At 44.8% G+C, this 25,084-nt stretch overlaps 1 long non-coding RNA gene across 1 annotated transcript in view; it reads left to right on the top strand.

The window, feature by feature from the left end:
- The first annotated feature begins 989 nt into the window (after positions 1–989).
- The window catches only part of LOC109318349, a 25,934-nt gene continuing 1,839 nt past the window's right edge, over positions 990–25,084 (top strand). Inside the window, exons 1-3 of the long non-coding RNA XR_002103231.1 lie at positions 990–1,088; positions 16,840–16,847; positions 22,150–22,156. This is a non-coding gene — a long non-coding RNA (uncharacterized LOC109318349). The remainder of the gene's footprint in view (positions 1,089–16,839; positions 16,848–22,149; positions 22,157–25,084) is intronic.

Raw genomic sequence — 25,084 nt, 5'->3', positions numbered from 1 at the left:
GTACCTGATTCACTTCAAGAAGTTGGGATGCTTCCTTCAGTCAGAAGCACAAGTAGTGGTCTCCCTTAGTCAGCCGAACCAAGGGGACCCCAAGGCATAATCTAGACCCACTCCCAATAAGTCTCCCACACTAGGTACAAAGGAGAACTTTATTGGTTACAAGGGGTAGGGTTGGACTAGGGGACAGGGGACAGCAATATCAGAGAAATCCCACAGAGCAAACTCCCATGGCTGGGTAGCCTTTGATCACATATCTGAGTTACTGCAAGCTATATATCTAGTTAGATCTCAGGTAGATTACTCACAAGTATCATCCAGAGGCAGGTGGAGATTCCCTCTGGAGGCAGGCAGTTCCTTGATCATGAGTTTCGAGAGAGAGCAAGTTTCAGATGGTCCAGCTCTTCTCTGTCTCTGAGTCTCCCTCATGGCTGCTACCCCCTCCTCTTGGGCAGTCCTAGACTTATATAGCCCTTGTGACCTCATTTACCTGGTCCAGTGGAGACCAGCACCTGTTGGCTGTGGGCCAACCAATTTGAAATGCATCACTAGTTGCTGGGCAGACTGGCAGTTCCTAGCTTCCCAGGGAGCAAGCCCCTCACCCAAGTATGTGATGCCAGTCACATAGGCAGAGGAAGCAGGTTTCCCCCCCTCCCTCAGCAATGTATCCAGCTCACTTTACCTAAAAGATAGGGTAAGGTGTATACCGTCTGCTGGGCCCATCTTAACCAAATTGTCACAGAGTAGAGTTTTTGGGGAGAAACAGAGGTGGCCTTCTGCCACACAGCGCACATTGCGTGGCACTTTAAATTCCCCAGTAATAATTTGGTGAATAATTCAGCCCTCCTAGCTTTAGGCAACATCACCTCAAGCCCAGGTACATATTTGAGTTGTGCTCCCCTGGTGTAAAAGGTGGCAACCCTACCCATACCAGATCAGACATCTGTCATATCATGGCCTTATATACACAGCCCTTCTTCCAATATATAGTACACATTAGTCTGTAAATACAAAATCCCCTGGAAAATTGAGTGTTGGGGTGCTTATTAAAATTTTCAGAAGTTAGGAGCTACTTGCTACTTAAAACACTGGTTTATTGTGCCTCTCAACTCTATAGAAGGAGACACAGAACATAGCAGGAAAGTAGACAGTGTTGCAAGGAATTTAATAGAAAGTATCACTTTGGATAACTATTGAACTGCCCTTTTGCAAACAGAAGAGACGAACTAGAACATGGATTTCTTTATCTTCACGCTGCTGCCTTAATCAGTGGGCCACACTTCCAGAGCAAGAATAAATTCAAAGCTGCAAACACACATAATGCAGTTCCCATGTTGATCCCTTGCTTTATAGGACTAAGGGGCTGTGATGTAGCAAGGACTTTATAGGTGATTTAGAAGTGTAAGTAAAAGATTATTTTTTCTTCTCTGAACATACTGTGCATCTCTCATGGCTTGTTTTTGTCTACTGAACCTTTACTAAAGGGGAATCTGCTTTTCTGTTGCACTGGTGATGCTGTTTTATGTTCAGATGAAAAGGTGCACACTAGGTATGTTCATACTTTTTTTTCCTCTCTGTCTCATGGTGACTTTTTCTTTCTTTCTAAATATCACCTAGAAGTTTCCTTGGTCCTGACCAACTCTGGCTGCTCTTTGTGTAAAGCATCCCTTTCCTTCTCACCACTCACATGCTAATTGCTATTGAAACTCTGCCACTTCAACCTTTTCTACCGGTAGCTTTCCGTTCCTCATGACAAGAGAAGTCAGCTCAAGCTCTCACTGGTCCTACAATCAACAAGCATCTCACTCAAAAGGCAAAACTGTGAAACAAGAGAAAAGTCTCCAATCAGATTTACACTTACTCCCACACAGCTGAATGTAAAGTGCTTCTTAATTTAACTGTCTAGTAGCACAGAGGTAAGCCTTCAGTGAGAGAGCTTGAAAATGTTGCCTGCGTTGGTTCCGAGAGGAAGGAAGAAAAAAAGAAATAAGAGTCATCAAGTAGATGAGTCAATAATCAAGGTGCAGTGCCAGGGAGACTGTAATAAAGTCAATATTCCCTTGGTGACAGAAGAACTGCGATAAGAGAAAAGAAAGCAGGCAGGAGGACAGCGTTCGAGCCAGAAGAGCCGTCATTTTGTGGAAGATTCATAAGATGCCCTGTTTACCCGCCACCAGCTGGTAAAAGCACAAAAACAAGGGGGAAATCAATCAAGTTGAAAGCAAGGAAGGTTAGAACTAATAAAAGTAAACGCTTCATACGACACTCAGGATAAAGTTAGTCTTTGGGACACATTGCCACAAAGCGTAATGCAGATTATAGGAAAGTGCAGCCACAAGAGATCTCAGGAGGTCAGCTAGTCAAGCACCCTGGTCAAGCCAGGATCATCCCTGACTAAACCATCCCAACCAAGTATCCATCTGTGTGTTTGCTCTCAAATTTTTCCAGGGATTGAGAGTCCAACATTTCTCTAGGTAACCTAGAGAAGTTGTAGAGCATCTTTCAACTTTCAAAGTCAGAAAATTCTTCCTAATCTCCAACCTAAATTTCCTCTGCTACAGTTTAAGGCCACTGCTCCCCATTTTGTCCCTGCAGCCACAGAAAAAAAAAAAAAAAAAAGCTAATCTCCATCCTCTTCATAATCCCCTTCAGGTTTTTTAAGACTTATCAAATCCTGCCTCAGTCTTTTCTCCACACTAAATAACTCAAGTTTTCAGTCTTTCCTCATAAGGCAAGTATCCCAGGCCTCTAATCATTTGTGTTGCGCTTTGCTGGACTCTTTCCCATCTCTCCACATATGCCTTGGAGTGTCATGCCCAGAACCGGGCACAGTACTTCAGGTGAGGCCTCACCAGTGCTGAATGCAGCAGCATATTCACTTCCTTTGATTTTCAAGAGACACTCCTGTTAATATAACTCAGCATGCTCTTGGCTTTTCTATTTATACAACAACAGCTCCCTGTTAGCTCAGATGCAGCTTATGGCCTGCTATAGCGCTCAGGTCCTTCTTTGCAGTACTGCAGCTTAGCCAGTTGTTCCCCACTTTGAATTTGTGCATGGCATTATTCTCTCAGGTGCAGAACTCTGCAATTTTCCTTTTGACCAAGATAGTGAATACTGGAAAGATTCACAAAAAGTGTTAACAGTAGGCAGGGGTTGTGTAACTTTAACAACTCCAGGTCTTGTAGCTTTGCTATCATTTTCTTCTGGCTGATTGGGTGAGGGGATTAATTTGGTGCTGTGTCTAGGAGCCCTTTTTTGCTAGGAGGAGGGAATCAGAACGCATACCTCTCTCTAGAGCAGGGACGGGCAATTATTTCAGGCAGAGGGCCACTTACTGAGTTTTGGCAACCCTTCGAGGGCCGCATGACAGGCAGCCAGGGACAGATAAATATTAGTTTTCTAAATGTTTTAGGGGACCTGTGGGCCGCCTAGAATGGCCTGGCAGGCCACATCCAGCCCATGGGCTGCATTTTGCACACCCGTGCTCTAGAGCTATAACTTCCTCCCATTTGGGTACAGAACTGACACCAACAGATCTTACCACCCCTGAGGTTACTTAGACCTTTTCTCACCAGTAGTCAATCCTAGTCTTTCTTCCTGATTCAGGAAAGATTACCTCCTACCTTTTCTGAATGCCTTCATCTGAGCCCCTAGGTTTGAGCAAGCTCAGACACTAGGCTTCCAGCTCACACTCCTACACTCATCCCAGGATATTCCTTAGCACTCTTTCCTTAAGATTGTCAAACAAACTCATAACACTCTATTGTGCTGATCTTCTCCAGTCTATATCCAAGACTCCTCAAATATCCTCTTTCATAATCTATCCATGGTGCAACAAAGACCCCTGTTACTTGCAGTAAGTAGGTCTTGCAAAGAAACCAGCTGCAAAGATCAGTGCTACCTGCAGTAAACTACAGAACCCAGTCTGCATAGTGCAAGCAATAGAACAAGGGGCTGCAGCACCTGGTCTTTATAAGCTGCAAGCCAAGTCAGGTGACTGGAAGGGGAAGGAGAAAAACCCATATAAATCTGATCCTCAAACCCTACAAAGCTTGAATTTTTTTTTTTTTTTTAACAAAAGAAGGAGCACTGTAGGTATAGTAAACATGGGGAGATAAGTTATGTGTTATCATTGCTGTTACTGTTTGGGACTTGTGTTATTCCCTATGGTTATAGGGAAAAAGCAAACACAGTAGTGTGCCTGGAGACCTCTGGATTTTAAGCCTTGCAAAGGGGCAGAGAGAATAAGCTGTGCTGAAAAAGCTAAGATGCTCTAATTAAAGTGCTGCTCTGCCCTCTCCCAACTCCTGGAGCACATGTATACATACTCAAAAAGCCCAGTTTGGGCTTATCTGAAGGCAACCTCCCAAACTTACTAACTTTTGACATCTAGATGTGGCAAGCAAGAGAGTGAGAGAGGCCTGATGGAGGGGGCTGGAGTAGGAGGATGGGCCCCTAAGAGGCACTGAAGCAGTCATCTGAGATGGAGCCCCCACTGCAAAATCCATCGCCACCTCTCTGCCAGACCCTGGTCTCTCACACTTAGGATTGCAACCTCTTTAAATCTATTTTACTGCCTTGCTATCATGTCTGCTTCTCAGTTGCAAGGACTACCCTCTCTAGAGTGGGTGGCCTTAAAAGGGCCAAGACTCAGTAACTTTTACACCCAGAAGGCAAACTATATTCAAGAAGCCATCTAGAAATATTTGGTCAGACTAGTAATGCTGATCAATATGGTATCCAGCTTAAATGAGCAAAGAAAGATTCTGACTAAAGAACAATTACTAATTTCTGGGTTACAGAACAGACATTACATGCAAACTGGCCAGTATAAATGGTTGGAAACTGGTTTAAACCTTTAACAAAACAGAAGTTCAGTGTTCATAGACTGATTTTAAATGGCTGAAACTCATTTAATATAAACCTTGGTGGCTGTAGCATCATAGTTAACTGGTTTAGGTTAAACCAGTCTACTGTACTTCTGATCCCCTCCCAACACAAGTTAAGTCTCAGTCCCCCTCCATCCTAGGATGTATTGCAGTCCCCCTGCTAACCTCTGCCCTTGCAGGTCAGGTAGGTTAGCTTCTGCCCTAGCTTAGCTGCTTCAGTCTAGCTGGGCAACACTGCCCTCAGCTATCACAGAGCTAAGGGAGCCTCCCCAACCCTGCTGGTGGTGGTGGGCAAGGTGGGGAATGGACCCCTAACCCAGCCCTGGTTTCCCCTAGCCAGGGTGTGCAAAGCAGGGCAGTGGGAGCAGTGTAGCTGTGCCACCTTAGCCCTACCCCCTTGCCCCCCCCTCTACCTCTCAGCCATGGGAGGTGGGTGTGGGGGGGAGGAATCAACCCCAACTCCAGCCCTGGACTCCCAGCTGGGATCTGCATAGCAGGTAAAGAGGAAAGCCCCCTAGGCAGGGGCTTCCCCCCACCCTGCAGTGTGGCTCTACCAGGCTGCAAATGTGCCAGCCCTATACCTGTCAGCCTCAGAGGCTCCCCCGTGCAGACCCTGGCAGGGGTGGGGGTCCACTCCACATACACCCACCCCCTGCAGCTGACAGAGAGGGGCTGGTGAGCGGGTAGGGGTTGGGGGCATTTTCAGCCTGGCAGAGCTGTGCTGGGCGGGAAGGGAAATCCTCCACCTCAGGGTCTTGTGCAGGCATTGGCTGGGGGGCAACGGTGGGGAGACAGTCCTCCCACACCTGCCTTGCCACGGCTGTCAGGGAGGGGGCAGATCCCACGTGGGGTCCAAAGCAGCAGTCCATTTTCCTCCCCCATCTTCCCCCTGTCTGGACTGACAGATATGGGGCTGGAGAGGGGGTAGGGCTGCAGGGCTGGAAGACATGTGAGAGCATCCCCCCTTGGCCAGTGCAGGCATCTGTCTATCTTGGCCAACCCATGATTGAACATATATGCTGTTCAGTAACGATGCAATCTGTGCATCTTAGAGAAAGCTATGTAGATTGAATCAATCCCACCTCAGGCTTTTTGACTGTCTGTACTTATCCCTGGAGTCCTGAAACTTGGTGAGGATCTTGGCTTATATGTACAGAAACATAAAAAACATAAACATCTTGCCATCATGCTTTCAGAGGAAAAAAGTGGGAAATATTACCCAAAGATTCAAAAGCCAAAGAAAATGAATGAAAACACAATTTATATTTTAAGATCTCTCTTTTCTCTCTCTTTTTTTTAAACAGGGCCTGACCCATGTGCTTTGAAGACAATGGTAGGCAATGTTGTTGATTGCAATCGGGTTCAGAGCAATAAACACCGCACTTCTCTTGAGTAGAACAAGCAAAGGACACCTCAGAAAGCAAGACATTTGATTAAAAAGCAGCAGATGAATAACTGATGAAAGATAAGACTGTATCTTGGAAGGAGTGCCACAAAGTTTCTGCAGCATTAGTAGGAGAGGAGTGGGAGTTTGCAGCAGAGTGTTTTTACTCCTGAGAAAGCAGTCTTATGGGACAGAGTTATTTGCTTTAATAAGATTGTTTTTTCCCTCTCCTTAATGAAATCCTCGTTGTGCAGAAGACTCTGGGATAACATCACTCTCTCTAAATAAGCATGACTGGCAAAAGCATCGTTGTGCTTAAGGTTACAGCTGTATCAAGGTAACTGATATTTGTGTGTGTGTGTGTGTGGGGGGGTGCGACATAAAGAAAAATAAGCCACAAGCCTGCTACTGCTACTTGAATGCTACTGGTGCACAGCTGGGTGCAAGTGGCCCTTAGCTGTCTTGTACCTTGTGTCCCAAGGGAGGAAAGCCTGTGAGGTGTTTTCCAACCCACCCTTCCATCTGTTCTTGCAACTCCAGGGCAAGGATCAGGCACAGTCCAAGTCCTGGGGCTCTAAGCACACAAGAACTGAGGAAGTCGAGTTCCTTCCTTCTGTTATGGGTTGAGGTGAATGAGATGTAGCTAAACAGTACAGGACCTTCCCATCAAGAAGTGAATTGGAGCTCTTCACCCTAAGAAGTGCCTCAGTGAAGACAGTGGACACCTTAATGACTGACTGACTGTTAACATTTAACAACTCTGAGCTGATAGGCCTGGAAGAACCCTAAGACAGGAGGAGGCTTGGGTTATTGCACCCACACCACCTGTTTCCCAATAGGGCACCCAAACAACCAAGCTGGAGAACTAGCTAAATAAAAATACCTGCTAGAGCTAAGCCAGTAGGCCAAACTACAAAATCTAAGGACTGGAAAGATAGCAAGGAAGTGGGAGTCTGCCCCTGTAACTTACCACTCTCCTTGGGTCTGTTTCTGGAAAACAGAAATAACCCTGGTAGCAGGAACAGAACACCAGGCCCTTAACTCCACCTGAGACTGATATGGTGCCTAGGAGCACTTGTACACACCACGGGGGGTTCGGTTTAATTCTCCCTAAATTGAAGTGGTGGGTCTTTAAAAACACTGCTTCAGTTTAGGGCAAAGTAAACCCCTGTGGCATATACACAAGGGTTGGGCCTGACCCTTATGTGCCTCTCTAGCAGTGGGGAGGGGAGGGTGAGCTGCCAGTGGGCCAAGCAGTCCCTGGGCTGGGGGGAGGGTGCTTCCTTCCGTGGCAGCAGCGACATCCCCTTGGCACCACCTGCCCACAAGCAGCCAGCCTGAGTGGCCCCAGAGGGCACTGTAGCTGTGGAGGAAAGCACTGGCCCCCCACACTGCTCAGGCAGGCAGGCATGCTCCAGGGAGGAAGAAAAAAAAGAGAGAGAGATCAGGCTTCCTGCTCTTCCCCCCTCCCCCCCCTTTAAGTGGAGCCTGCCTGCACAGCCCTTGAAAGGCATGGGGCCCAGTGCTTCCCTCCACAGAAAACTAAGCCACCTTGGAGATGTTTTATTTTGCCGCATCCCAAAGTCATTTAGTGCACATTTTGCCACCGACACATGCAAACTGCTGCACCATTAAAGCGGTGCAAAAGGGAATTAAGCTGCTTTAAAGGCCAATTTTGTGGTGTGTACAAATGACCTAGAGGACCAATTTGAATGTGGGCTTCCTATCAATGCAGTGCATTCAGCACCCCAGTTGACTAACACATGGTGGTTTGTTTGAAAAGATTCGCTGGGTTCCTTTCCCTGACAGGTAGAGACCCCATCAGGATCTGAGCTCATTTGGAATTGCTGGTAGGACCATGCATGTGAACAGGGATGCTATAACCCAAGGCCCCTTTTCAGTAGAGGCAGCTGCTGGTTTGCCCTTATGAAAGGGGCTATGCCTCTTAAAGAGGTTCCCAGGCAAATCTGTAACACAAGATGAAACGTTACCAGCCCGTTCAGAGTAGAATCCCATTATTGCAGTCACAATATCACCCCTGGTGTTACTTAGCGGTGTTGCTTGCATTTTCCTTTTCTTTCCTGGAAGTTTCTACTAAACTTTTAAAAACCTTCAAATCCCACATCTCTCATCAGATCCCAGATGGATATTCAGTAAAATTTGCTGAACAGATTTTCATTAGGAACAACAATTTATTAGTCATTTCAATCTGATTAAACTAAGCAGTGCTTACCCCACAAGAACCTCAAGCAAATATCACTGTTGCTTAGACACATAGTCATTTTTTTCCCCTGTATTAGTTACTCTGTTTGGTAGTGCTGTGTTTGTTAGTCTTTTGTATTCCTAACTTAAATACATTTTTACAAGGGAAAAAGATAATGAAAATCTAATATAAACAACAGATCAAAGAAATCCACATCATAGGCAGAAAATTAGCCAGGACACCAGGCCTAATGTTTAGTTTTGTGAGTGCTTCCTGGATACTTAATATACCCCAGTTATTAATAACAGAGAGGTGTACTTTATATTATTTCCTGTATGCATGTGGTTTGCTATAAATAGCTTCCCAAATGTACAGTTAGAGGAAAGACACCGAGCAGCATTAATCAAGCATGGACAAGAGGATGCAAAAAAGCCAACTCCTAAGATGGAGAAGAAAGAGATTAAAAATTACAGACTGTACATAGCACTATGAAATGGGCCGAAAACAAGCAGTCCTGCTCTTTTATGGTTGCTAAGGCTGGCTTTTGAAGGAGAAAATGAGGCCAATACTGGAGCTACCAAGATGGCACTTCATCTAGAAATCTATTAGGGACAGCTTGCCTAGTCACCAAATTTCACAGGGTTTTGTGCCTACTAGCTTCACTATCCAGTGTTTAACAAAGTATGGCAGCTACTGGATTACTTACAGCTACCCCAACAGCTGCATTTAAGGTGTGGTCAAGGTTGAGACATACAAGGAAAGACATGCTACACAGTGTATTGTATTAAGGGATAACACACTGCATTAACGTGCAATGAATTTGTTGTCTTAAGTGGATGCCCGCTCCTAAGAGTGTTGAAGTGACATGCTGTGTGATCAACAGTCTTGAAGTCATATCCTCTTTACATCCTTGCCTTTTAATAGCTTTACTTAATTAAACTAATACATAAGCATGCTTCATGGTAATTTTCCTGTCTAGTGGCTTATACTCTACCTTTACGCACTTCCACTTCCACTTCACTCATGACCATACAAGGTGATATTCTATTTCATCTTTTCTGCCTGACAACAGATTAAAAAACTTCAGCTTAGCGTTAGCCATTACAAAGCTTGGTAATTTTGCATCATGGTTGCATGTGCGACTTGCTGATAAGCTCAGTTCTTGTGGTTCAGGAATAAGGATGTATGACTGAGGGTCTAACTGTTCTGATAACAAAAGACCTTTTTGACCCACCATGCTAGGATTCCCAAGATTGCTGAAATAAGTGGACTTGCACTGAGTGGAGGCAGAACCTGTAAAAATTACCTGTTGGTTTGCATCCAATGGAACTCTGTTGATAATGATGCATTTGTTTTTATATTTTATGTAGGAAGTACATAAAGATACAGCATAGTGAAAAATTAGTTAGGGAAGACTTTACAGCAGCGCACAACTCCCTATTCTGCCATGCCCAGGGCTCTGTTGACCTGTTCTCTGTAGTAATGTACAGCCATCAGTAAGAATGGTGAGAAGTCATTAACCATTAGCAATTCCAAGCAGCTTGAGGACTTACTATTAACTTGTTTCCTCTCTCACAGCAGCCGAGTGTCAAAAAATGAAAGAGGATTCCTCCCCCCCCATACTTGTATCCAAAGCCGAGCACGGCTATTAGGATATAAATGGATCCCAACACTGTTCATTGCAGAGAAACACAAAAGAAATTGCTACAAGGGAAGCAGAAGCAAAAGGGGCATTCATCAAATGAGGGAGTCAGCATCAGGCAAGAGTACCTCAACCACAGATTTCAGCCTTGGGGAAAGACTTCATTTGTTAGTGGGGGAGTGATGTAGAATATTTACTCCAGCCATGGCAGTAGCTTGTTTGGAAATCAATTCATGTATCTGACAAAGCCAACTAGAGCTGATATCAAAGGCAACGAGTGGATAGGCAGCTAGGAACAAAGCTGTTTGGGTTCATAAAGGAATCCTTAAAAAGAAGGTTGATTTTGGGAAGTGATTGCTACCAGGAGACAAGACATGTGAGAGTCAAAGTCATGCTTCAGAGCCACCACTATAACCATTTGCACTTGTAGTTAAAGGCTCATTGCAACAGAGGATGTTAGGGTTGGGGAGGAGTTGTCTTGAGAGTGGAACTGGCAAAGAGAATAAGGGCCAGCAAGAAATGGAAATGAGCCCTTTCCTCTCATTATGTAGGACAACAGAGACAATAAAGGTTGCTCCAATTTTTGGGTACCATACCTTGTACAGCGGGGAAAAGCCTCTTTCCCTGTCTAGGACTTACCTTCTTGCCACTTATAAGAAGTTTAGTATAGGGCTGTGTGAAGCTTTGGTCACTGATTCAATTCAGCGGAAATTTGGCTCAGTTTGGTGATTGAATCTCCGAATCTGAATTGAACCAAGAGATCCTTTAATCTCTCCTAATCGGATCAGAACCCTCTGGATTGATTCAGAGAGATTTGAAAAGGTTTGATGATTCAGACATAGACACAGCTTTAAATGTTTTTTCTGTGTACCTCAAGTTACCAAGCGGCTCGTGAATGCTGTGATGCTGGGGCAGATGGAGTGTCCCACAGGAGCACGGGGGCGCTCCCCAGCGCACTCGGCAGCAAACCCAAAGTGGACCAGAAGCACTTCTGGGTCTGCTGGGGAGTGTGTGGGGGATGCCCCCACATCCCAGCTTGGCAACTGGTGCCTCCTGGGTCTGGGGGGGCATCCGGGGTTCCCTTGTGGCCATTCATTAAGCTGGGGGGGCACAGGGAGCTCCCCCAGTGTGCTCAACAGCAGACCCATAAGTGGACTGGAAATACAAACACACGGCCCCCTCCCCCCTTCTCCTGCAGGACGCTCCATCTGCCCCACCATCACAGTATTCATGAGCCGTGCCCGCTACCTCAAGGTACGTAGAAAAAACATTTAAAACTGTCTATGGCCGAATCACTGATTCTCTGAATCAGCATCAAATCTTTAGACTCAGATCTGGCCGAATCGAATCAGGGACAGTGATCTGAATCAAATAATCCAATCACTGTCCTCAATTTGGGCTGAATCCAAACCAAATACAGCCCGTTTTGCACACCCCTAGTTTAGCACTACCAGCTCTGATATGAGCTGCCCCCAGCTTATCATGTTATACAATCGAAGACCTTTTTAAAGAGGACCATCTTCTAAGCACAACAGAAATGAAGACGTTTCCACAGAGCTTGAGTTCTAGCTGTGTCTTGTTTGTTCACCAGACTCCTAATATTTCCTTATGCATCTATTTTCATATCTATTGGCTGAATGTAAACATCAACTAAACATATTCTGATATATTCAGGGGGTGAAGTATTCATAATTTTACTCACTTTAGGTCATAGTTTTGGAAACCCCACTGCCAAGGCAGAAATTGGCCATAGATTCCAAGAGCTATTAGCTAAGCAACAGAAACATTTTAGAAAAAGACAATAAACTAAAGGGCAGGGAGACCAAACATGAATGCATATTGCTTTTTTGCTTAATCGGGATAAAATTAAACTGTTTCATTTCTGAGCTCCACAGATAAAATCTTCCTGCTGCTTTTTTCTTCCCTGACTGCACTCCTCATCTAGTCCTTTTGTTTTGCATGTCACGCTGGCCATTTATGACAGAGTAAAATAGATTTGCCTTCAGGCAGTCATTTTTTTTTGTTTGATTTGGGTTTTAAATGCAATGAATGCAAGAACTTTTGAAACTTCATGGTGCCTGAATGCTTAAAGCAGTCATTAAACATTTAGTGCGTGAAGGAAAAAAAAATTAAAAAAACCCACTAAAGGGAAAAAAACCCTGATGAAATAGAATGGAGGGGAAACTGAGTTCAAGCTAACTTTGATCAGGGGCAGATTTACTCCTCAACTCAAAGATGGAAGGGAGTGTGTTCTTCCCAGATAGATAGAGGCTGTTGGGAGCTGGCATGCTCTGCCTCTACTGAGGGCTGTTCTAAATTGTACCCCTGTTATCAAGATTGTTGTGTTGGTTTATAGGGTAGTCTTGGTATTCACACCTGTTGTATAGTTGGTGCAGAATTGCTGATGGTTCATTGTCAAGCATGGTGGCAACTTCAAGACTCAATTGTCCCAACACACCAAAGAAGACCCTAACCTGACACAGGTACAGCAGGATGATTCATATTCATAGAGTCATAGATTGTAATGTCGGAAGGGACCTCAGAAGATCATTGGGTCCAGTCCCGTGCACCAAGCAGGAAAGACAGCTGGGGGTCAGGTGCCCCAGCAAGGTGACTGTCTAGTCTCCTCTTGAAGATTTTCAGGGTAGGTGATTGCACCACCCCTGGACAGAGCTTATTCCACAGTCTGGTCACCCTGACTGTGAAGAAGTTTTTCTTAATGTTGAGCCTGAATCAGTCTTCCAGGAGTTTATGGCTATTACTCCTGGTTTTCCCCTTGGGTGCCCTGGTGAATAGTTGTTCACTGAGCCCTTGATGAACTCCCTTGATGTAGCAGTAAGCTGCTACCAGGTCCTCTCTCAGCCTTCTCTTTTTTTAAGATGAAGAGTCCCAGATCCCTCAGCCTTTCCTCTTATGGCCTGCAGTGTAAGACTGATCATATGGGTGGCTCTTCTTTGGACTCTCTCAAGTTTGTCCGTGTCCTTGTTAAAGTGCGGTGCCCAGAACTGGATGCAGTCCTCCAGCTGTGGTCTCACTAGTGCTGAGCAGAGTGGCAGAATCACCTCCTTGGCTTTGCTGGAGATGCATCGATTGATGCATGCCAGAGTATTATTTGCCCTATTGGCGACAGCACTGCTCTGCTGGCTCATATTCATACTGTGGCCTATTATTACCCCCAGGTCCCTTTCATTCGTGGTGCTAGTCAGTTTGATGCCACCAAGCCTGTAGGTGTGTTGGGGCTTGCTCGTCCCGAGGTGGAGCACTTTACATTTTTCGGTGTTGAACTTTATCAGGTTCCGATCTCCCCAACTTGCTAGCCTGTCTAGGTCCGCCTGTAACTGTAGCCTACCTTCAAACCTGACCACACTCCCCCATAACTTGGTGTCTTCCGCGAACTTGGCCAAGGAGCTCTTCACCCCCACATCCAAATCATTAACAATGAATGTTAAGGAAGAGGGCATTGTTTATGTCCCACTGCTGCAAGGGTTGTTAAAATACACTTAAGATATCCAAGGAAGAGGGCCATGCTCCTTTCTATAGAGGAAGACAAAAGCCCCCACAGCCCATGCTGATATTATCATGGAGTAAAATCCCTTCATGAATGCTCTAGTGTTGTTTTGCTGTTGGATAGAAAAACTTGTATTATTTTTACAAACTGAAAAAAGTCATAAAAATCAACTTTGTGAACTGAGTTTTTTTAAAGAATATTTTGTATCCCTCCCACCCCCATATTTTATTCATGTATTATTCATAGCTGACCATTTTTTTACCCATTCCGTTGACTGAGGAGCATCCAAACACAGCCTGGGTCACTTCCTGCACATTTACAGAGAATTTCCTCAGAAAAAAGCTATGAAATCTATCATATGCATCAAGATCAGCAGTCTCTACTACATAAGTCTCTCTCTGCAAACTGTCTGTTTGGATACTTCGGAACTGAGCTGGTTGATTAATGCATTTCATTTTTAAGTGAATGTTACGTAATATATATTGTTTTTGGAATTTTTTTGTCAACAAAAGTAAAACTGAAAAAATATACTGGTATTTGGAAATCAGAAGCAATGTTTGGTGAAAAATTTTTTTTCTTCAAAAACAAATAAAAAAATTGAAAACCACCATTTTTTAAATCAGTATCGTCGGTCTTCTAAAAATGGAAACTCTTAACCAAGTTAAAAATATTCATTTTTGGTTGAAAAATCATTTTTTAATGAAAAAAATACGATGGTGTAAACAATTGACATCTGCTTACAAAGCTTGTTCACCATAGCATCTACCCGCCACCTGCCTTGAATTTGTCTTCACCTCACCTCCATGCAGTAAGGAAGGATTATGCCCATACTACAAGCATAGAGCTGTGGCACTGGGCGAAGCCAGAGTGAAGTTGGAAAGCCAGAATAATTTACACCCCTGTATTGACTACAGCTTGAAATCAAACTCTTAATATGTGCATATAGCTTTAACAGGTAAAGCACAGGAGTACACTTGTCTGGACTCCATTTATACACAGTGAAGTACCTTGAACATTAATTGCAAAACAGATCAATGCAGCTTGAGGCTTCTCTCCAAAGGGGTAGCTGACAGCCATTTCGTTGCGATCGATAGCAAAGTCCATGGAGGGACATATTATTTCAAATCATGTCTCTGGATGTATTTAACTACCTTTCCTTTATTTAGGAGCATTGGAAACACAGGATAGGCTGAGAAATCCATGGGTCTATTTTCAGCAAGACTTCCAGTTCCATCAAGAGATCATGAAAGTTAAAGATAAATCTCTGTAGAAGTGTACACACCATTTGTTCTGTTCCATCTGTTTATTTTTCTTCCCCCCTGGTTCTTTATTGCTCGAGTTACCTGCATGAAACTCATTATGTGGGGAACTCTCATGTGTTCCTGACACATCCACCATCTCCGTACTCTACAGGAATGGTTCTTGTGTGCTGCAAGTCACTTCTGTGCGTTGAGCTAATGCAAGAACCATGCACCTTCTAAGTCTCCATTAGGCTCATAGCAGGCAAGGGTTCCATTGTGGGAGGATGCCGACTTCATCCAAACTCATTGAGCCAGTACTAATCCCAAGATTTTGTCAGTGCCTCCCGGAGATGAGATGCAGCTTTCCATCCTTTAAATCCCCCTCTTTGAGTACAGTCACTCCTGCCTGACAGAATTATTGACCTGAGTGAATGTCAAAGCTACCAAGACAAAGAGCAAAACAATAAGATTATAGCAAATTATGAAAGTTGGAGGATTCATCAAAATTCATTTCTGCCCTAATAAAACACGGGGGGGGATGCAATTAAGTTTTATAACTTCAGTGCAAGAGCTTCCAAGTTATGAGGGGCTATTTATCACAGAGGTCCTGACAGTAAATAGAAAATGAAATAATATCCATGCTCCATAAGAACAGAGTACTTTATCTGTTTGTTTGTTATTAAATCACCCATCCTCAGCCCTGTTCATTGCTCACCCATGATTTAGATAGATGATGACCCATAAAATGCCATTCAAGATTCTGTGAAGTTATTTCAGCTTTCACAACTGCGGGGATTCTTGTTCACCTATGCTGCATTAAACTCCTCACTAAGGGCCACATTCTTAAATCCTCACCCTATATTTTTCTGGTCTTATTCGGCCAAAAGTATCATCAAAGCCATCAAAAGCAATGGGGGTTTTGCATGACTAAGGGCTGAGTTAAAAGGAAGTGTCCAATTCTGCACATTCATACTACTGACTGAGAACAGTAAGGCTTGGGGGCCCAGTTATCAGGGCTGCTGCTCCATACTCTTCCTCCAGTGCACAGCTATTCCAAAGCCTTTGTCCTGCTGCATAGATGCCTACTATAGGGCTGTGCAAAATGGGCCCTATTTGAGTCGGATTCAGATGAAACACCACCAATCCGCCTGAAACACTTACCATCAATCCATGTGAAACACTTAGCACCAATCCACTGATGTGCAACAAATCCCCACTCCTTTTAACTTGATATAAAGTATCTCCACACCATAAGTTGTATGCACCCATGAAAGGGAAATGAACCAGACTCGCAATCAAGGACCATGGTCCTACAATCAGATTCAGTTAATGGAGACTTGAGGGGTTATGGGAACACACTAATGAGGCAAGGACCTGGCTGCAGGGTAAGGGACACAAGCTATTACATACTCCTAAAACTGGTCATTTTCTTTTGTCTCCTGTGGGGGAAAAATGGATACATCAGAGTAATTTATAGAGAACCATTTTGGATGAAAGAAGAAATATTTTGATTTAAAGATGCCATTTCCATGCTTCATGTTGCTATTCTTTTCTATGGGTCAGGTTTCCATGACCCACCCTGGCTTTTCCTCTTGGGAAGGAAAGGTAGTGCATCCCTGGGTCCCTGGCCTTGGTCCACCATAAAGGTCAGCTAGAGTACTTAGCAGAAAGTAGAGACCTAAGACATTTGAACTGTAATCTCTATGACATACATGTTGTCAGCATGTCCAGATTGCAATATTGTGGGTGTTTGGACAAAATATTTTGATTTTCAGCTTCTGGGCATTTAAGTGGAAAATAAACCTCCTAAGGAAAGCAGACACTTCCGAAAGTTTTACTACAGCACAAACCCAATTTTCTGTTACACTGTAGTTTCAATGGAAAAAGACATCCCTAAACACAGTTTGAACCTTTCAGGAACTGCTCATCTTAATGAGCCTGCTGTCATGAGGACCTGGCTCAGAAAATGTAGGTGAAACAGTGATAACAGCAAGCACAGAGTGTTTGCCCTGTTCCTTGAAAAGTTATAATGTATTCTAAGGAAACCATACCCCCAGGACTAGAATGATGTAGCTCTGTACGAATGAATAAACCACGTGGATTCCATTTGTGTTACATAGATGATGGGCTCCTGGGGATCCTAATTTGCTAGACAAGAATGCAAAATGTTCAGCCCTAACCCACTACCCTTTTGAAAGAAAACTAGCCACCAAAGTCTAAAAATAAGTTATAGCATCACTTCCAGTGCCCTCATCTCTGCTTCTTGATTCCCTGTTTACTATTTTCAACTCACATAAGATCTTTTAGAACCATGATATATAAACCCAAGGGGTAATAAAATGCACTGTCTTTTTGGCCTGTAGGGTGCACTTGAGTCATGTTGTCAAATGTGCTTTTGCAGCCACAGGGACTAGACATTGAAACAATTGCCTCCTCAATACTGTGCAGATATATTATGCTCTTTTTATCCCCAAGGCATCTGTGCAGAAACAGAAGTCACAATGCATTGCTATTCATTCCTGTCCAGGGGTTGTTTCTCCATTAAGACCAGCTTCATTGTGTCCCTGTGTATAGTATCTGGGTGTCTAGTTGGGGTCAGCCTCATGTTCAAACTGAAGTTGGTTGTGTTTTTGATTTTCTTTGGATATCTGGGGCCTGTCTGCCTTTGGCTGCACCCCACCACTGAAGGCATTTCAAGTATAGCCAAGACCATATCCTGACTCCATGCCCTATTATTAGTCCAATGTCTTCATTTGTCTTAAAGTCCTCCCACTGTACATCTGCAATTTTTGAAAGAATTGCTGTCTCCACTGCCTTCAGCCTTCTGATAACTGTTTCATTTAATGAAGTTAGTTCCCATCACACGGTAATACTGCCAGTACACTGGTTTGATATAGTTCTACTTTGATAGTAAATATAATGTTTTTATTACCCCAGAATTTGTCAATGTCCATGCAATGTGTAATATGTGTAAGCATATTACATAGCCATCCACTCCTCCATTCTTCTCCCCCCATACACACATCTCCCTATATAGGAATATATTCAAGGGGCAGTTCTTTTTATTTCAAATTTTTTATGGGTTTGTTTCTTATCCAGTGATTAGGCTGGAAATATTCCTGAAGGTGTAAAAATAAAGGCCAGTTTCTCATCAAGTCAGTGGACTGTTTTGGTGTACGTTTCATGTAAGCAGAGGCGTAACAGGGCAGTTCTGCATGTTTGGGCAGCAGAAGCACTGCCCGGTCGCAACCCGCAGCTATTTTTTGTGCATATAACCCCCAGACCTGGCACCCAGGCTGCTGCTCTGTTCTCGCCCCCCCACCCCAGCCACACCCAAGTAACACTACTACAAGGTGTAAATATTTCATGGATAAGGTTCTTGGGCTGCAATGCACTAGCAATGTACAAGCTCCAGACATCAAAGAGCCAAGTATGGAGGGGGCAGTTTAGGATCCCTGACTAACTCTCAAAGCTGCTTTCCATGTCCCAGTCTCTCTCATGAGACCAACCAATGCACCAATCTGAAGAGCCAGCCCAAACTTGCACTGGGTAACTTGCATTTTGAAAAGAGGGAACAAACATAAGGTCTTTGTAACAAAGGGCCTGGGGATCTCAGTTCCTTCAAGAAAGAAACAGTCCAGGGAGGGGGCACTGCAGGCCAGGCAGAGCACAGCAGGTACAGGTTGCTATGGCAGTGAGGCAATTAAGTAGGCACCTGCAGATAGCCCAGGGTAGTCTGCTGGTCAGAAGCGGGTAGGGCCCTGGGAGGCATATATGCCCTGGGAGGCATAAGCCCAGGGTCTGGGCTGGCAAGTAGTCTCGCCCTGCAAGTCACAGGGGTAAGAGCTCCTGTCCAGGAGAGCTACCTGGGGATGACAGACTGACTGCTATGTTGCTTATGGGAACAGGGAGGCTTGGGGAGCTCACAAGGTGCCCAGGCCTAGGAGATGTACCTGGCACAAGGGGTGAGGGAAGGTTTTCCCTCTTAAAGGGAAAGAGGGCTGCTTCTCCTTTATGTTTTTGTTATAGTCCAAGGGCTTAGTGTTTGTGTTGAAGCTACAGTGGTGGTTTGGGTTGGGACTGTAAGGGGTGGAACTATACAGATGCCTGTGGGACACACAATTTCCTTCAGCCCTGCCAGGGGCAGGCTCAAGGCCCAAGTGAAGGTTGAAGTGGGCAGTGTGAAGGCACAGAGCCAGACAGGGGCCAGGGGCCCAGTGCCCAAGAGGAGAATATCCAGACAAGGGTCAGGGGCCAGGGGCTTGGTACCCAAGAGTGCTAGACCAGACCTAATGCCTCAAAGCCAGGTCCGACACAGTGGGCCTGGGCTAGAAGGCCTAGCTAAGAGGAAAGAGACAGCAGCTGAGGAGGCTGAAGCCCCACAGATGAACAACATCACAGTAGCACCCGCATGTCTTGGGGCTTGGTACAGGGGATGAATAGAGCCATGCAGTTAGCCCCTAAGGCTTCAGGTGCCCAGTGAGCAGCCTGGGAACAGTGTAGTAGAGATCAATAAGGTTCCAGGGAACCCTAGTGTGGGTTCAGCTAGATGGGGCCCACATGAAAGCCGGTGGGCAACCTCATTTTAATCTTATTACATTAAGGCATGGCAAGCGAGACAGAAGGGAGGGCACCCTAGGGGCAGAGCAGACCACAGTTGTGGAGCCACCAGGGAGCATGACAGTTGCCCCTGCGATCCCAACGTGCAACATTCTCCTTGAGAGGAGTAGAGTATTGTGCATGCAACTCCAAGATCTTCCATCCTGAACTGACTTATACAGACTGCCCTTGCAGCCCAGACAGAGGTTTTATTTGCTCTTAGCAACATTGTGCAGGGGACACACTGTCACATTGCTTCTGACATCTTGCAAACATGCCCAGACTGAATCCCAGATTGGATGTAGTTTGAATCCAGAATTTGTGCCTTGGTTTCATTTCTGTAGTGAACCTTGTACATGAAGTATGCCAGTCTCCTTCAGGTCCCATTCACTGTTTAGTGCACATGGAAATGACAACTGCCAGTTAAGGGCCTGGCAGTTAAGGGATGGCATTCATCAGCAGAAATTATGAATTAGTGACACATTGGAGATTGCTATGCTGCTGATATAGCACTGTAGCCATGTAAAAACTACTGGGGAATTTTCATGCCTGCAGAGGACATATATATATTAATAACTTAACACCTCCTAGCTAATTAAATAAGTAAGAATTATAGGATCATAGAAAATTAGGGTTGGAAAGGATCTCAGGAAGTCATCTAGTCCAACCCCCTGCTCAAAGCAGGATCAACCCTAGCTAAATCATTCCTGTCTGGGCTTTGTTGAACTGGGCCTTAAAATCTTCCAAGGGTAGAGATTCCACCACCGCTCTGGGTCCTAGTGAGAGAGCTTTTCCTAATAATCAACCTAAACTTCCCTTGCTGCAGCATGATTCCATTGTGCCTTGTTTTGTCATCTGACAATACTCAGCTTCATCCTCTCTGGAACCTCCCTTCAGGCAGTTCAAAGGCTACTATCAAATCCCCCCTCAGTCTTCTCTTCTGAAAACTAAATAAACTCAGTTCCCTCAGCCTCTTCTCATAAGTTTTGTGCCCCAGCCCCTGAACCATTCTCATTGCCCTCCACTGGACTCTCTCCAATTTGCCCACATCCTTTCTATAGTGGGGGGCCCAAAACTGAACACAGCACTCCAGATGTGGCCTCACCAGTACTGACTAGAGGGGATTAATTACTTCCCTTCACCTACTGGGAATACTCCTACTAATGCAGCCCAGTATGCTGTTAGCCTTCTTGGCAACAAGGGCACACTGTTAACTCACATGCAGCTTATTGTCCTCTGTAACTCCCGGGTCCTTTTCTGCAGAGCTGCTGCCCAGCCAGTTAGTACTAAGACTGTAGCGGTACATAGGATTCTTCCATCCTAAGTGCAGGACTTTGTGCTTGTGCGTGTTGAACCTCAGGAGGTTTCTTTTGGCCTAATCCTCCAATTTGTCTAGGTCACCCTGAATCTAGCCCTACCCTCCAGCATATCCACTACTCCCCACAGCTTGGTGTCATCCATGAACTTGCAGAGGGTGCACTCCATCCCATCTGCTTGATCATTAATGAGGATATTGAATAAAACTGGTCCCAGACCCAACCAATGGAACACCCCACTTGATACTGGCTGCCAGCTAGACCTCAAGCCATTGATCACTACCCATAGAGCCCAGCAATCTAGCCATCTTTCTATCCACTTTCCCATAGCATTTTTGCAATCAAGCTAAGGAAATTGGATGAATGGACTGTAGACTGTGGACATGGAGAATGCAGTGGACATGATATACCTTGACTTTAGCAAGGCTCTTGATATAGCCTGTCATCTCATCATAGAAGGCAATCAGGTTGGTGAGGCCTGACTTGCCCTTGGTGAATCCATGCTGACTGTTCCCAATCACTTTCTTCTTCTCCAAGTGCTTAGAAATGGATTCCTTGAGGACCTGCTCCATGATTTTTCTGGGACCTAGGTCCTGTTCTGGGGAATTCCAGTCCTATTCTAGTCTAATCTGTAGAATAGGTCCTATATAGTTAAAACACACACTGAGAAAATAACTGAATAACAGAACTAATTTAATTATAAAGAAGGACCATGTTGCACATTGCACTTTGAGCTGCTCAAATGTTGGTTGGAGTGACTGCTAGCTTGAGTTTGGAGCAGACACAGTTTAAGGCTAAAAACCTTCTCTCACTGTCCCCCACCTGCATCGCTGTGACTTGTTCTTAGGGACTGGCAAGCAGGAGCCTGACTTGGAGCTATAGCCATGAGTTGCCACAGCAGGGCTGGTAAACCAGGGACATTTCTATCCCTGCCCTAGGTGGAGCTGTGTAAGAGATGGGTTGGTGGGGAGGGGGTTGGGAACATGAAGCTGGCAGGTGTAGAGTTAATTGGATGGAGGTGGGTAATGAAATGGGAGATGGAAATGAAATAGGGGTGGAGAAGAGCAGTGAAATGAAGGAAGTCAGTCACAGAAGGATAAAATAAAAAGAAGTAAAAAATAGTTTAAAAAGAAGTAAAGAGGAAGTAAATTAAAGAAGGTCTTATGTTTTAATAAACTGGGAGTTGGGATTGGGATGTGGGGGGTGCTGGTGATGCTTCCTGGGATAGCTGGGAACAGTTAGAGAAAGCACTTTTGGGGAAGCTACTGGCCCTGCCTCAGGAAGAAAGCCCCAGGGACCTGAGTTGGTCCACTGCATTCATCCCGAGCCCCACTCTTGCACCTGTCTATGCCTTACAACCTGACTAGCTGGCATGTGCTCTGCAGGCTGTTTGCACAGGGTCGCAGCACCTGGGGGAGGGAAGGTCACACCCCCTAGGGCAGGAGAGGGAATTGGCTTGGTGCCAGAATCACCTCCTGGCCAGTAGAGTTCAGGGGGTGGAAAGTTTGTCCACACAGGACAGGAGGATGGCGGTGGTGACACTGCACCTTGGGGTGCTCAATGACTGTAATTTGGTCAGCTTGTCTGTGGGGAGTGGCCACATATTAATGGTACACAAGCTGGGATAAACCTGCCCTAGGGTGGTATAACTTTAAGCTGCATAAGGAATGCTTAAAACTAGTTTCTGGTGTTAATGTATGGACAATCCAGGGGCTAAGAGCTCCAGAAGCTGCCTCCAATTAACATGTAACAAGGCCCCAAGACAATGACTTGATCTGATTCAGCTCTCTCTGTCAGACCACAAGGAACATCTCATGTCCAAATCTCTTCTTGATTTCTTTTCTAGTTTACCTTAGAAATGTTGTCGTGACAATTTTAAATTTAGCACAGAAGAGAAAGAAAGTTGAAATATACCTCTGTCATCCCATTGGAAGTGCTGCACAAGATTTGAGTTTTTTCTCATATTCACTGCACATAGGCAGAAATGCTGACTTCAGTGGAAATGACTTCTGATTTACACCAGCTGTAGTGAAATTAGAATCTAGAACATAAAATTTTATATTTAAAATAGCCCAGTAGGGAAAGAAGAGCTGGAGAAAAATTAGGTTTGTTAATTAATGACATTTATGATGCCTCAGAATTAGCTGTGATGCTGAATTCCCTTTCCACCTCTGTTCCTAACAAGAGAAATGAAGAAAAGATGTTTTAACAGTTATGAAGAGTGACTTTTGATAGGATTTGAGTGAAGGGGCAGAGTGCTTAAGGTGTTTCACTATGGCTGGAGCTGTGCATTTATGTCATGTTCTCTCTGCACTTGTGCAAAAAGACGCCAGCAGTTGACTCAGCAACAGAAACTTAGGCTTCAGGCACCACAAGTGGCTTGATGTGATGGCAGCCACATTACGCCCTTGCATGCTGTTGACTACAGAAAGTGGCATGCTTTAACACTGCTGAGCTTTTAGGTTTGGATTGACTTTTGACTTTGATCGATAGGGTTCAGCCAATATTATATGTGGGGTGAAAACGGAGTCAAGGCATATAGGTCGCTATTTTGAATCCTAAGCCAAAGTAATATGCAAACACCTTGTTTTACCAGCAAAAGGTATACTTGAAACAGCTGGCAATAATTATACTCTAAGGTTCTATAAATTAAGCCTGCTAGAAGAACCTCAATACCCTGCTGAACAGTTGTTGTCCTTGCACTAAGCTTACTTAGGTTTTAAAAGCTGTTTTTAGTACTCACCAGGAAAGTTCAGCTAAACCTCCGCAGTATCTATTAAAAGTCTGCACAGTGGCAGTGCTAGGACAATGGGCAGCAAGACCTGGGAGGCAGTCAGGACTCGGGCTTACAAGGCTGTAATATCACAGCCAGTGTCAGGCAAGCATGCAGCATTGCAAATCAAAGGATGCGGAGACAAGCTGGGTCAAAAAACTTGTTTTCTACGTGCTTAAGGGGGGGGAGGGGGACTGTTTTAGAGTGGCTCTTAGTGGCTCCTATAATTAAAACACCATAGTGCCTCCTATATTCAGTGTCCTGAGTTCCAAAATGGTGTCGGGGGCACTTTAATTAATGAGCTTTACTTTGACTAGCTAAATGCTAGGGTTTGACAAGCTTTAGTTAAAGCACCCCTGCCACCATTTTGAAACAGGGGATGCTGAATACATGGCACTGCAGCACACTGGAGCATTAATCAAGTCTCTTCTGATGCAGTCTAATCAGACCACATTGGAGCACATGTATAGGCACCAGGAGTGCTTCCTCTTTCCCAACCTGGTCTTTAATAGAGAAAATGGCGGGTCAAGTGTTGCCATCCAGCCAGCTAGGTCCAATAGGGAGGGGGGCAGCGGAGCCTCAGCTATTGATGGAAGCCTTAAACATGCTCCATCCATCTCCAGGCAGCTACAGCAAGAGTGCCAGGTTGGGGTAAGCTATTGTGTTGCTTAATCCAAGGCCTTGGGTTCAAGGCTATAGGCGTAATACAGAGAGTTGTCTATTTTACAGTTTTAAGACAAGTCACGGAACTGGAGTCTTTTAAAGCCTGAATTGACATATTAACTGGTGTCAGCTGATGTCACAGTTCACAGGGCCATCATGCCTAGTGGTTAGCACCAAGGCTGGACAAGGGGTTGCAGAGGTAAGCCACAGTTTGGAACAACAGAGGGCAGATCTGAGTTACAAGCCAGGAAGTCAGAATCCAGAAGGCAAGCACCAAGCCCAGGGGTGACAAAGGGCTAGGGTTCAGGAAGCAGTTGAGGTCAAGCCAAGATTCAAAACACCAAGTTAGGAGTGTTACTGGAGTGAGTAGTCAGGAAACAAGCCAAAATCTAATCAGAATTCAAACACTGAGCCAGAGGGCTTATCAGAATCAGGATGTGAGCAGAGATCAAACCAGAGTCCAAAGACCTGGGTACATGATCAGGAGCATTGAGGCAGGAACCAGGGATATCACAGAAGCAGGAGCTACTCAAGGACTGAAGCCACACTACGCAGCAGGACCCATGTGCTGCAGAACTTCCTTAAAAGCAGACCCAGAACCAACCTGGAGGAAGAGGCTCCTGCTCAGAGGGCCCTGTTTAATGAGCTGACTGCATATGACCTAACTACACAGGCTATAGTGCAGAAGCCTTATAGCTAATATATTTGTACATAATAGGGTGCTCCAGAAATGTTTGTTCCAGAACTGAGTAAATGGCCAAATAGTTGTGTTCTGAAACAAGTATACAATGTATACAACCTTGTTAGTTAATTGAAATTAATTGGCAATGAATTAACTCAGGTTTAAAATATTCTAATGCAAAGGT

The sequence above is a fragment of the Crocodylus porosus genome, unplaced genomic scaffold, assembly GCF_001723895.1.
Source record: "Crocodylus porosus isolate Cpor-Errol unplaced genomic scaffold, CroPor_comp1, whole genome shotgun sequence".
Lineage (NCBI taxonomy): Eukaryota > Metazoa > Chordata > Crocodylia > Crocodylidae > Crocodylus > Crocodylus porosus.
Note: the sequence above shows the minus strand (reverse complement) of the source record. Positions and strands in the feature narration are given on the sequence as shown.